Source organism: Sus scrofa, chromosome 5 (genome assembly GCF_054392235.1).
Source record: "Sus scrofa isolate SSC_HxYL_T2T_F1_AM1 chromosome 5, Sscrofa_HxYL_maternal_Yorkshire_Landrace_v2.0, whole genome shotgun sequence".
NCBI classification, from domain to species: Eukaryota; Metazoa; Chordata; class Mammalia; order Artiodactyla; family Suidae; genus Sus; species Sus scrofa.
Window position 1 is genome coordinate 9,536,130 of NC_139387.1, and position 14,050 is coordinate 9,550,179.

Consider the following 14,050-nt stretch of genomic DNA (forward strand, 5'->3'; position numbering starts at 1 on the left):
TTGCAAAGTGAAAATGTGTGTTCCTTGTTCAAAAGTTGGGGGAAACTGTGCCATTAAAGGCACTAAAAATAAAACTTTTTCCTTTCTTCGGATTACCTCCCCTGCGCACGTGCTTGCCACATCATCCCATTGGACTTCACTTATAAAATTTACAAGGTCGGGAGTTTCCACTGGGGCTCAGTGGGTTAAGAACACGACATAGTGTCTGTGAGGATGCAGGTTCGATGCCTAGCCTCACTCAGTGGGTTAAGGATCCAGTGTTGCCGCAAGCTTCGGTGCAGGTCACAGATGTGACTCGGATCCTGTGTTGCTACGGCTGTGGTATAGGCCGGCAGCTGCAGCTTCGATTTGACCCCTGGCTCGGGGGACTTCCATAATGCTGCAGGTGCAGCCCTAAAAAGAAAAAGAAAAACATTTTACAGGGTCAAAGCCAAAATTAAAAACTTCAAGGAGATTCCACAGTGGCACAGTGGGTTGATGAGTTAAGGATCAGGTCGTAGCTGTGACTCAGATTTGATCCCTGGCAGGGAACTTCTATATACCGCCGGCTGGCGGGGGTGGAGACCTTCAAGCCAGAGACCACCAAGCACTGAACCAAGCTTGGGTCCCTTCCATGAAAGCAGCCTTCGGCCTGATTTTTCCCCTCCTGTATCTGGACGAATTCCAGCTTTTCTCCAGGATCCCCAGTGCTGCGACCAACATCTTTGTGCCGTTTGTTTTGGTTTTGTTTTTTCTCACTTTCTTTTCTTCTTGTGGCTCTTTGCTCAGGCATAACAGAATTCCCGGTTATGTATGCCAAACTCTCTAAAAATGCAAACCCCCCAGCATCTGAACTTTTCCACCAGAACAGGGTCAAGCTGGGTTCCTAGGACTGGGAAGGGGGGCGGTTTCAAAACCAAGCTCCCCTTCCGCAGCTTCTCGAGGGGCTCCCTGTGGAGAGGGTGAGTGTGGATGAGGAAGAAAGGCTGGCACTGGGCACAGCCCTGGTACCAGGGCGCAGAGCCAAGAACAATGGCATTTATGTAGATATTTATAGACAGGAAAGATCATGTGTGAGAGCCGGGGGGTCCTAGGTTTGAATTCCGCCTCCCCCAGTTACTAGCTCTGTGAGTTTGGGCAAGCTGGCTTACATCTCTGAACCTGCTTCCTCAACTGTCAGCAAAGGGCCATGCATATCTATGTCACATACTTGTTGCTTGGATTAAATGAGATTTCATATGTGACCAGGCACAGTATGGCACTCGGGTGTTTTGTTTTGTCTTGTCTTGTTTTGTTTTGTTGTTTTTGGCTGCACCCATGGCATATGGAAATTCCCAGACCGGGAGTTGGAGCCGAGCTGCAACTGTGACCTGCCACAGTGGCATCAACACCAGATCCTTAACCCACTGCGTTGGGCCCAGGATCAATCCCGAGCCACCCAGAAACAATGCCAGATACTTGACCTGCTGTACCACAGTGGGAACTCCTGGGCATATTATCGGATCCAAATAAATGTGAGTTGCCTTTGATGGGCTTACCGTAGGTGAAATAGTTCGAAAACCGAACTCTGATCTTCCTGGCAGCCATGCAACAAGGGAAACCTGGAGTTCCCATCGTGGCACAGCGGAAACGAATCTGACTAGTAATCATGAGGTTGTGGGTTCGATCCCTGGCCTCACTCAGTGGGTTAAGGATCTGGCGTTGCTGTGAGCTATGGTCTAGGTCGCAGACGCAGCTTGGATCTGGCGTTGCTGTGGCTGAGCTGTAGGCCGGCAGCTGTAGCTCTGATTAGACCTCTAGCCTGGGAACCTCCATATGCTGCAGATGCCGCCCTAAAAAGAAAAAGAAGAAGAAGAAGAAGAAGAAGAAGAAGAAGAAGGGAAACCTGAGAGACCACTTAGCTCTCAGTATGTAAGTACCGGGAGGCTAAAGAAGGACCTTGGGTTCTGACTGACTGTGTGGTCCTGAGTGATCTCTTCCGTTTTCTGAACCTCATTCCCCTCATCGTCAAAGTTAGACTCTAGACCTACTGACCTCCAGGCCCTGACAAGCCTGACAACCTGGGACTCAGTTCCTCTGTCCTTCAGGACATGGCAGGAGGTCTTGGGGAGGTGTGGGGAAGGATAGGACTGGTACTTGGCCAAATCGTGAGGATGCCAAGTCCATCTTTGCCCCCTCCTACAATCCCTGGCAAACCCCCCCCCACTCCGTTCACTGCTTCAAATCTGGTATAAAATCCCTACACAAGCCCTTTGGGATTCCAGCCAGAGGCATTTGCCCAGATCCTGGCCATCGGCTCCCACATCAGCCCTACTCATTACAGATTTCAAAGGGCTTCTGTGTCATTCATTCATCCCTTCATGGAACAAACACTGGTTGAGCACCTGCAAGGAAGCACCTGGTCTAGGAGAGGGGATTTAGCACTGAGCCAAACAGGCAGAGATGCAGCTGGGGCCCGGGCCCGCAGCCCCTCAGCCCTGGGCTGTGGCGCCAGGAGAGAGAGTCCGGGCTGGGAGTCCTGAGGCCTCTGGCCTTGGCCCTGTTGCCAACGCCATGTGGGACCACAGGTAACTCCCGTCACTCATGCTTAAGCTTGGGACCGCAGCCAGGCCCTCAATTGCAGTGGCCATAGCTAGCCACTGTGCCGCAAGTACCATGGCAACAGGGCATGTAGGCCAGAGCCCCTGCTGGTGGAGGCTGGTGTCAGCGCTCACAGTGCCCACAGCGGGAAGGAGGCCAAGAGGGATCCCCAGTCCCCACGGACAGGGGAGGACAGGCCGAGGGGGAGCATTTGAGACATCGCACAGAGAGGCAGGTGCAGGGCCCAGTTCTGAGTCAGGCTCCTGACCCCCCACCTGTCACTAAGATGACCTCCTCCGGGGATAGGGCCCCTTGGAAAGAGCGTCCAAAAGCCACACTTACCCCTCGTGCTTCTGGAACCTTCCCTGCCGAGCAGAGCAGAGGCTCAGCTCGCTGCCCTCCCCTTCTCGGCTTCTTCCTGGCCTGTCCGAGCCCCTCCTTCATCTCCTCCTGAGCCTCCCTGCCAACACCTGGACCAGAGGGAAGAAGGTGGGCCCATGGAGGTGGGAGAGGGTTCAAGGAATGGAGACGGATGGCGAGCATGGTATACCCTGATGTGGGAGCAGGTGACAGAGTCAGAGCGGCTGTGACAGAGATGCAGGAGGAGGAGAGACAAACTGAGAAACAGTGACAGAGTCAGAGACAGAGAAAGACAGGGGTGATGGCTAAGAGAGGGAGGCGGGCAGAACAGAGATCCAGAACAAGCCAGAGGGAGGCAGATGGAACCCCAGAACAACCAAGAGAAGAGCTGCCCAGGGTTAGGGGGGAGGGAGGCCCAGTCTGGGAGGGAGACGGGCACCAAGTCAGAAGTGGGGGTGAGGGGTGTGTTGGGGTTGGGGGACATGGATGTGGAGGGACAGAGGGTGGCCTCCCACCGCACCCCCCCCACACAAAGACTGGCATGTGTGGGGGGAAGCAGCCAGATGCTCTGGGGCCCCAGGATGGAGAAACCCCAGGCTGCATCCAACCAGGCAGAGAGGAAGGTGGAGACCCTACCCAAGAGATGTCCCCGAGAGACTCTTTGGAGGTGCTGAGCAGTGGCGGGTGCGCCAAAGAACAGGCAGAGAGGCCAAGGCAGCTGTGCAAGCAGAGCAGCTGACAAAGGACGCTGCGCACCAGGGAGACTCGGAGGGAGGGCGGTTTGGGGTTCCCTGCAGCGCTGGACTCCCTGCTGAGGCCCTGCTGGAGCTGGACCATGAGCCCGCAAAAACCCAGGCTGTAGGAGTTTCCGCTGTGGCACGGAGGGTTAAGAATCTGACTGCAGCAGCTGAGGTCACGTGGAAGCATGGGTTCAATCTCTGGCCTGGCACAGTGGGTTAAAGGATCTGGTATTGCCGGTGCTTCTCTCAGATTTAATCCCTGGCCCAGGAATGTCCACATGCTGCGAGTGCAGCCATTAAAAAAAAAACAAACAGGAGTTCCCAGCATGGATCAGTGGTAATGAATCCGGCTAGTATCCATGAGGACGCAGGTTCAATCCCTGGCCTCACTCAGTGGGTTAAGGATCCGGAGTTGCTGTGAGTTGTGGAGTAGGTTGTAGACACAGCTCAGATCCTGCATGGCTGTGGCTATGGCTGTGGCTGGCGGCTGCAGTTCTGATTCCACCCATAGTCTGGGAACTTCCATATGCCACAGGGGCGGCCCTAAAAAGACAAAACAAACAAACGAACAAACAAAAAAAAGCCCGAGTTGTAGATGAATAAAACCCCAGAGGCCAGAGGGGACCAAAGGCTCTGTGTTGGGAATCGATCGGCCTGCAGCCAATCCCCGCGTGGCAGCAGACTGAGCCTCTTTCCCGCCTTCGAGAGGGGGCTGCCGATGCTGGTCCCTGGAGCCTGTGGGTGGACAGGCAGCAACTCTGTTCCAGCTGTGAGTTTGCCCTTCAGCCCCCAGCAGGCACACGCCAGTGCTTTACAATCTGAGGACAGCTCAACATCCCCAACGATGAAACGCCTGCCCTTTACAGGTTACAAATCCCCTTGGCCTCCGATTTCTCATTCCATCTATGAGAAATTATCTGTTATTCTGTTATCACCATTTTACAGAGGAGGAGGCCCAGAGAGGTCACGTGTCCTGCCCAGGGTCCTGCAGCCCCTCAGGGCTCTGCCCCGAGCTTTCTGGCCTTACATTTGATGGCATTTTAGCCCCAAGCCCCAGAGGAGGTTGGCTGATGGGGGAGCGAGGTGGGGGCAGCAGGCGGAGGTGGGGCCAAGATGGGGGGGCTGGGCCAGGTGAGGAGGTGAGTTCAGCAGAAGGAGAGGCCTTTCCCTGCAGGGAAGACCCGGGAGGTCTTGGAGTAGAGGTGCGAGGGGTGGGAGAGGCCTGGGCAAGCGGCAAGTGGCAGCCAGCGGGGCTGGAGCAGGACACGTGCGGACCAGGGTGGCCCAGCCTCCGCCGGGCTTTGAGAGAAGCTGGAAGTGGTGGCAGGAACAGAGCGGGTAGCTTTCTGGGCTCAGCAACACGACAAGCAGAGCCCGAGATGCTGCCAGAGGAGCCTCAGCAGGAGGGGCGGTAGGACCGGTAACGGATGGGGACAGGGGAGGGTGGCCTGGCTCCGTCTTCCCTGTGACAGGGGAGGGGAGGGAGGACATGGGCAATTGAGCACGGCGAGCGGCCCAGGTGGCAACCCGTGGAGAGACAGACAGGCCTATTTCTGGCCTGGTCTCTGCGGGGAAGGCGTGGGTGAGGACGAGGCCGCCAAATGGCCTTGCTGCCCCCTGGCAGCTCAGAATCCAGGGGCATGGGGTCAGCCTTTGGCTAAGGAAGACCCTTGTGCTTGGTCGCATCAGGAAGGGGGCGGCAGAGGGGACAGGGCCTTGGCGCGGACCCTTCCTCTCTGGGCTGTCCTGTGTGGCTTGCTTCCCCTCTCCAGGCTCCACCTGTAAGAATGACCCAATGGCCACTGTCCCACTTCCACAGGGGCCACCACGTGGGCACTAGGGACCTAGTGCATGTGGATCCAGCCACAAAGCATCAGGCACACTCTGGGCTCAGGAAACATGTGTTCCTTCTCTTCCCTCAGAGATAGATGGGTCCTACTTGAAGATCCGGAAAATGGGTTTACAGGAGGCAGCAGGCAGGGGAAGGTAGGCTTGAAAAAAACCCTTCTGTGGTAGTTCCCACTGTGGTGGCAGTGGAAACGAATCCAATTAGTATCCATGAGGACTCAGGTTCAACCCCCGGCCTCACCCAGTGGGTGAGGGATCCTGCATGAACTGTGGTGTAGATTGCAGACTCGGCTTGGATCCTGTGTGGCTGTGGCTGTGGTGTAGGCCGGCAGCTGAAGCTGTGATTTGACCCCTAGCCTGAGAACTGCCATATGCCGTGGGTGCGGCCTTAAAAAGCCAAAAAAAAGAAAAAAAAAAGAAAGAAAGAAAAGAGAAAGAAAAAGAAAGAAAAAGAAAAATTCCCTCCCTTGTCCTGGCCACCTCCCCAGGCCCAGTTCCATCAGCCTCCTTTGGAGACATGTCACAGCCCTGAGCCCATCTCCTGGAATTACAGATGAAGACACTGAGGCCAGGAAGGGGAAGGGTTCTGCCCCTGACCGTGTAGTAACTCGGATGCCCAACTGAAGCCAGCTTGTCCCTGATCCTTCTTCTCAAGTCTGTCTGTGAAATAGGGGGGCATGACAGGTTCCTGCTGGGGTACAGCCCACAGGCTCACTGAGCTAATGTGTGGGAGAGGCCCTGGCACACAGTAGGTGCTCAGAAAAAGGTTTTGTCTTCTGCTTATTGAGCTCAGGTGCACTGCTGTGGTTAGCACACAGGCTCGGGCAAAATCCGGGCCCAGGCTGAATCCTGGCTCTGCCACCTGCTGCTGAGCGCCCCTGCACAAGCAACTCCGCCTCTCTGAACCTCAATCTCTTCTTCTTTATTTTTATTTTTTATTTTGTTGTTCAAAAGCCCTACTTAAGGCCTATGGAGGGTCCCAGGCTAGGGGTCGAATCAGAGCTGCAGCTGCCGGCCTTCGCCACAGCCACAGCAACACCAGAGCTGAGCCGTGTCTGTGACCTACACCACAGCTCAGGGCAACGCCGGATCCTTAACCCACTGAGCGAGGCCAGGGATGGAACCTGCATCCTCATGGATACTAGTCGGGTTGGTTACCGCCGAGCCACGATGGGAACTCCTCAGTCTCTTCTGTGAAATGGGGAAAGCCCCCACTTCCGCCCCAAAGGGCAGCTGGGAGGCCAGAGGGAGCTCACGAATGCAGCCTCGGGCCCACAGCAGCCGCCGTCTCCCTCGTCTCAGCCCGGGCCCTGCCTCGCACCCCACTGTCAAGGCCCTCACCCCGCTGCTCCTGCACGGGCGGTGAGCCTGGCCTTGAAGAGACTGAGGCAACCTCTCCGGTCTGGCAGGGAAATGACTCCAGCTTGGCTCAGGCCCCCAAAATAGAGTCCTATTTTAGCTTCCAGCTCCTCCATGGAGAGGCCCAGAACGCAGTGCGAGGGTGTTTGGCTGCGGAGGGCCTGCACCAACCCCTGCCCCCATTCTGCCAGGCACTGCCAAGCTGGGACCTCAGGCTCTCCTGCCTCCTGGGAACTGCCCCCTGGCCTGAGGGCCACCAAGGCTGGGCTGCCCGCTCCTCCTGGCTCAATTCCAATTCCAATTCCAACTGAAGGCCTCCCTCCCCCCCCAGACGCCACTTCTCCCAGAGGGCCCGGGCCCTTCAGGCTAATCGGGATCCCCAGATTCTCCCCTGGATTATTCAAATGAGTTCCCCTGGGCCTGTGAGCCAGCCCCTGTTTCCACAGCACAATCCCAGAGAGAGCAGAGGTTCTCACGGGGGCAGAAGGATGGGGACAGGACTAGATCAGGGGTGCAACCGTGCAACTTAGCCCCACAGAACCTTCCCCCTAGTTCTATACAGCTTCCTATCTCAGTGCCTTTGCACCTGTGGTTCTCCTGCTGGAAATGCCCTTCTCCTTCGTCTCCAGACGGGATTAGAAGCCGGACTTCCTGGGCCCAGAGTCCACCCAGTCTGTGGTCACTCTGGAAGGCTATCTAAGCAGAGGGATGGATGGCATGAGCAAAGCCTGGTCTTATGAAAGAGGCAGAAGATTCTGGGTTTCTGGAGACAGTAGGGAACTTCAGCCTTTCCCTTGTCTTACAGATAAGAAACAGGCACAGAGACATGAAATAATTTGCCCAAGATCACTACTGAGTGAGGAAGCTGGAATTTGAGCTGGGGAAGGGTGGGGGGGGTCTGTCTCCAGAGCCCCACCCTGTACCCTCACAGCCGGCCTCTGGGCAGGGGCTCAAGACAAGATGGGAGGAGTTCCCGTGGTGGCACAGCACAAACCACCAGGACTAGGAGCCATCCCTGGCCTCGCTCAGTGGGTTAAAGATCTGGTTTGCTGCCAGCTGTGGTGTAGGTCACAGACGTGGCTCAGATCTGGTATTGCTGTGGTTGTGGCTGTGGCCGTGGCCAGCAGCTGCAGGTCCAATTCACCCCGTAGCCTGGGAACCTCCATATGCTGCATGTGTGCCCCTAAAAAGAAAAGAAAAAAAAAAAAAAGGCAGGAAGGGAATGAATACACTGATGGGATTCTAGACTGTGGGCCCACTGTTCACCTGTGCATCTTTGGGCAAATCTCACTTAGCACACTTGCCTGCCTGTCAGCGTGGAGCTGAGAACTTTCCTGGTGGAGGCAGGGGTTTGGGAAACCACATCTTGTTGGAACCTCAGGGGTTTGGGGAACCTCAACTCTCGGATCTTAGGTCTGGTGAGCTGGTGGTGGGAAGGGGCAGAGATGGGCAGGTATGGGGGCAGGTGGAAGGCTGGAGGTGCTTCAGTGGCATCCTGGTGCATGAACTCATGGGATAGTCAGGTCCTCTGGGTGAAGTCAGAGGCGCAAGCAAAGTCTCCAGAAGCCCCCGGGCTCCAGGCTCACAGCTGCTCGGCTTCTAGGCAGGGGAAAGGAGGGTCTCCCAAAGTTCCAACCCTCTCAGAATCCAGCCTTATTGGCCACGCTTGGGACACTTGCCCACCCCTGAGCCCACCCACCACTGTGGCAGTCGCATGGACCACTCTGATTGGCAGGTATGAGTTGTGGGCCAGGAGAGGCTCTTTGTGTTAATGGGGGGACTGGCAACCTGGACAGAGGAAGGCGGGGTGGGCGGGGGAGGCCACAGAGGCTGAGAAGGAGAGGAGAAGAGAGGAAGGAAGCCAGGAACCAGTGATGAAAGACAACAGCTGGGCAGGAAGAGGTTGATATCTGGTCAGCTGATACCTGGTCACATGGCAGCACAAAACCCAAGAGGCAGAGGACAGACTCTGCTGGGCTGTGTGACCTCAGGCAAACCACACCATGTCTCTGAGACTCGATTTTCTCATCTGTAATATGGGTGCAATAGTAGCACCAACCTCATGGGCTGTTATGAGATTGTAAAGGAGATTAAGCACTTAGCTAATGGCCATTGTCATCTTTATACTCATCCTTCAAAGTTCAGCCTTTCAGGCGTTCCCACCGTGGCTCAGTGGAAACGAATCTGACTAGTATCCACGAGGACGGAGGTTCAATCCCTGCCCTCGCTCAGTGGGTTAAGGATCTGGCATTGCCGTGAGCTGTGGTGTGGGTCGCAGACGTGGCTCGGATCCAGCATGGCTGTGACTGTGGCGTAGGCCAGTAGCTACAGCTCCAAGTCACCCCCTAGCCTGGGAACTTCCATGTGCTGTGCACACGGCCCTAAGAAAAAAAAAAAAAAGTTCAACCTTTCAGTCCCAGAGCAGGTGTGGACCTTGTCTTAGCACCAGTTGGCAAAGCCCCTTCCTAGCCATCATCTGCAGTGGTTCTGCTCCTGCCCCGGGAGGTACAGGTGTTCCCGTTTTGCAGGTGTGGAAACAGGCCTGGCAGCTTGAATGGCCTGTCACGCCAGGTTCCTCAGCTGGTCAGAGCCAGGACCACACGCGGACTCTGAAGCCCAAGGTCCCTCCATCACAGCAGCTTTTCAAAGGTGAGAGAGGGAACCGTTCCTCGCCTCAGTTTCCCCTCTTGCCGCAGAGGAAATCAGAATGAGTCCATCTTTTCCTCCCCACGGAAGTCGACGCCGGACAAATGGTTACTAACAATTCTCGCTTTGCCTTCCCGGGCTTCATGCCAGACCCGGGGGCGCGGGTCTGCTCGATCCCCCGGGTCCCTGACCCACAGCGCCGCCCCGTGGTGGCCTCTGGCACTGCAGGCTGAGTGCACCTTGGTGGACGTGGCCCGTCATTGCCACCCCAGGAGTCGGGGAGCCCCATGCCCTCTGCTCTGGGTCTCGGAGCCTTGAGTCCTGCTCCGTCCTCTCCTCGTCTCAGGTCCGCACCCTTCACACCTCCCTGCCGCCCACACCCAGAGGGCGCCACACACCATCCAGGATTATTCACCCATTCTAGGTGTGGAGAGCCAAGCTCTGAAGGTGAAGCCACTTCAAGGTCACACAGAGAGGAAAGGACAGAAGGTTGGAGGCAGGATTTGAGCCCAGGTGTATTTGTCCTTATATTTTCTTTGGAGCACCAGAACTTGCTCCATGCTCTTCACAGACATTATCCAGCCTAGCGTTGCACCCCCGGTGGCCCCCGGCATCCATATCAGACTCACTGGCGGCGCTGTCGGGACAGGAGTCACCACCCACAGCAAGCACTCAACATGCAGTTGGTTGGAGCCAAGTTCTGTAAATGTAAGCCACACACAGGACTTTGAGAACTTAGTATGTAAAAAAAGAATACAAAATATTAATGATTTTTATTATAGATTACATTTAAAGTTATACTTCAGATATATATTGTATATATGTTAAATACATTTTATTGTATGTATTAAATGTATAACTATGTAATTAAATTTTTCTGCAAGGAAAATTTCACCTGTTTCTTTTCTTCTTTTTTCTTTCTAGGGCCGCACCTGCGGCATATGGAAATTTCCAGGCTAGAGGTCTAATCAGACCGAGCTGCAGCCGCTGGCCTACACCACAGCCATAGCAACGCTGGATCTGAGCCACCTCTGTTATCTACACCACAGCTCATGGCAACGCCGGATCCTTAACCCACTGAGTGAGGCTGGGGATTGAGCCCACACCCTCGTGGATACTAGTCGGGTTCATAACCTGCTGAGCCACAGTGGGAACTCCCGCACCTGTTTCTTTTCACCTTGTTATGTAAATAATTTTTTCTTTGGCAGCGAGTGGAAGTTCTCAGGCCAAGGATTGAACCCGTGCCACAGCAGTGACCCAAGCCACTGCAGGGACAACATCAGGTCCTTAACCCACTAAGCCACCAGGGAACTCCCTAGAAAATGTAAATTGAAAAATGTGGCTTGTATTTGTGGCTCACATATTTCCACAGAACACAGGACAAAAGGTGCCCATTCCTGGGCCCCATACTATACCCCTGAGAGCCCGTCTGAGATGGGGTCCTGGAAGCTGCATCTTAACAAGATCTCTTCATGGATTCTGCAAACCACCAAAGTTTGAATTTAAGCTCTAGGAATGTTTCTAGCCTGTTTACTTTTATACTTCTCAGGATTTGGTAGAGGGCCTGACACATAGTAGGTGCTCATTAAATGTTTGTTGGGTGAACGATCTGATCCAATGCTCATAGTAGGTAAGTAGAGGAGATAAGACATTTTTCAAAATAGTAACTATGGCATTCTGAACACCAACTAAAAATCCAAAATTGACATATATACTGAGAGAAAATATGGCCAGTGACTATTGTTAAAGAATATTATCTTGGAGTTCCCACGGTGGCACAATGGGATCAGCAGCATCTCTGCAGCACCAGGACACAGGTTCAATCCCCAGCCCAGCCCAGTGGGTTAAAGGATCTAGTGTTGCTGCAACTGCAGTGTAGGTCACAACTCCAGCTCACATCTGATCCTCTGATCCCTGGCCCAGGAACTCTATATGCTGCAGGATGGCAAAAAAAAAAAAAAAAAAAAAAAAATTACCTTTATAATCCCATGAAACAAAATATTTTCATATAAAGGACAAATGGTCTGGTTTCTTCAACAAACAGATTGTAAGGAAAGTAAAAGAGACAGGGTAGGAACCTATAGACTGAATGAGACTTGAGACATTGATTTGTTACACTCTCATAGGCCTTATTTAGACCTTGACTCAACACACTGTAAAAAAGTAACATCTGATGATAAGAAATTATTGTTATAGGATGACAACGGGACTTTGAGGGTTTTTTAAAAAGTCTTTTCTTTTAAAGATACTTATTCAAATATTTAGAGATTAATTTACGGCATTTGGGATGTGCTTCAAAATAATATGGGATGGGAGAGCCGGTGGAGATAAATATGTTGATTTGGTGTATGTCTAAGCAGGGTGACGGTTACATGGAAGGTCATTTCATACAATTCTGTACCTTTGTATAGGTTGAAAACTTTCCGTAATATAAATCTTTTTAAAATAAGAAATCAAGTCACCTCTCACTAAGACCAACTGGTAGTTTGGAAGTGCTTTGACCCAGATAAGAAGAAAAGATGAGGCCAAAAAATTGTTCCCCTTCACCTGGAAAAAGATCAAAATCAAAAACATTATCACTATTTAAACAGGCAAACTAGGGTTCAAGACAAAAGCATTATTTTTTAAAAATTTACTTTATTGGGGAATCCCTTCATGGCTCAGTGGTTAATGAATCCGACTAGGAACCATGAGGTTGTGGGTTCGATCCCTGGCCTTGCTCAGGGGGTTAAGGATCTGGCATTGCCGTGAGCTGTGGTGTAGGTTGCAGACATGGCTTGGATCTGGTGTTGCTGTGGCTCTGGTGTATGCCGGCAGCAACAGTTCTGATTAGACCCCTAGCCTGGGAACCTCCAAATGCCACAGGGGTGGCCCTAGAAAAGACCAAAAAAAAAAAAAATTACTTTATTGAAGTATAGTTGATTTAAAACATTGTGTTAATTTCTGCTATACAGCAAAGTGATTCAGTTATATATATATACACTTTTTTTTCATATAATTTTCCATTATGGTTTATCACAGAATATCAAATATGGTTCCCTGTGCTATAGAGTAGAACCTTGTTGTTTATCTAGTCTATAGATAATAGGACAAAAGCATTATTAGAAACAAGGAATATATAACTCCAAGAAGATATAATAGTTCTAAAGTCTATGCACCTGATAATACCAACCCAGAACATATAAAGCAAAACATGGAGAAAAAAATTCATTATCATAATTAGAGATTTTATCACAACTCTTTCAATGGCTGATACATCAAGAAAGTAAAAAATCATTAAGGAGTTCCCATTGTGGCTCAGTGGGTTAAGGGCCCAGTGCTGTCTCTGTAAGGATGCAGTGGGTTAAGGATCTAGTGTTGCTATAAACTGTGGCATAGGTCACAGAGGCAGCTCAGATCTGCTGTTGCTGTGGCTGTGGCGTAGGCCCCAACTGCAGCTCTTATTCCATCTCTGGCCTGGGAACTTCCATATGCCACAGGCTCGGCTGTAAAAAAAAAGGAAAAAAAAAGAATCACTAAGGATATGGGAGGTATAAACAAGAAGACATTAAATATCATTAGTAATCAGGGAAATGTAAATTTAAGCCACACTGAGTTGGATGTTTACTCCCCCTAGCTTGCAAAAGTTAGAAAGTTGAAGAGTTCCACATTTGGCAAAGATACAGCTCAGTGGGGACTCGCCTTCCCTTTGGGTGGGAGTAAAAATTGGTTCAATCTCCTTGGAAAATAGTTTCGCTTTGCCTAAAAAAGTGGAACACGTTACACACACAATGATTCTCACTCTGATAGCAGTTCTCATCCTAAACTTGCTACTTAAGAACACATGTAGGGAGTTCCCATTGTGGTTCAGCAGTAAAGAGTCCATCTAGTATCCTTGAGGATGCAGGTTCGATCCCTGGCCCCACTCAGTGGGTTAAGGATCCAGTGTTGTGGTGTAGGTCACAGATGTGGCTCGGATCAGGTGTTGCTGTGGCTGCGGTGTAGGCTGGCAGCTGCAGCTCTGATTTGACCCCTAGCCTGGGAGCTTCCATATGCTAAGGGTACAGCTGTTTAAATAAAAAAAAAAAAGAAGAATACATACATATATTATATGTGGCCAATCTGTAAGGAAAGTCAGAAGCAGTAGGGGGTGCAGCTGCAGAGGGGCATAAAGCTGTGTTTCTTAGGTACCAGGAATTTTTATGGGTGGTGAGTACATGGGTGTCTGTATTGTTTTTCTTTAAATTGTATATATTTTGCATGTATATGTTATGATAAAAATGCTATGTCTGTATATTTCCCTCTATCATATTTTCATGTAAATGCATAAGAGGTTGGAAGAAGACCCAGACTTTTTTTTAAATTTTTTTTTTAGGTTCACACCCGAGGCATAAGGAAGCTCCCAGGCTAGGGGTCAAATCAGAGCTACAGCTGCCGGCCTACACCACAGCCACAGCAACGCCAGATCCCCGACCCACTAAGCAAGGCCAGGGATTGAACCCACATCCTCACGGGTACTAGTCGGATTTGTTTCTGCTGCACCACAGTGGCCCTTCCTA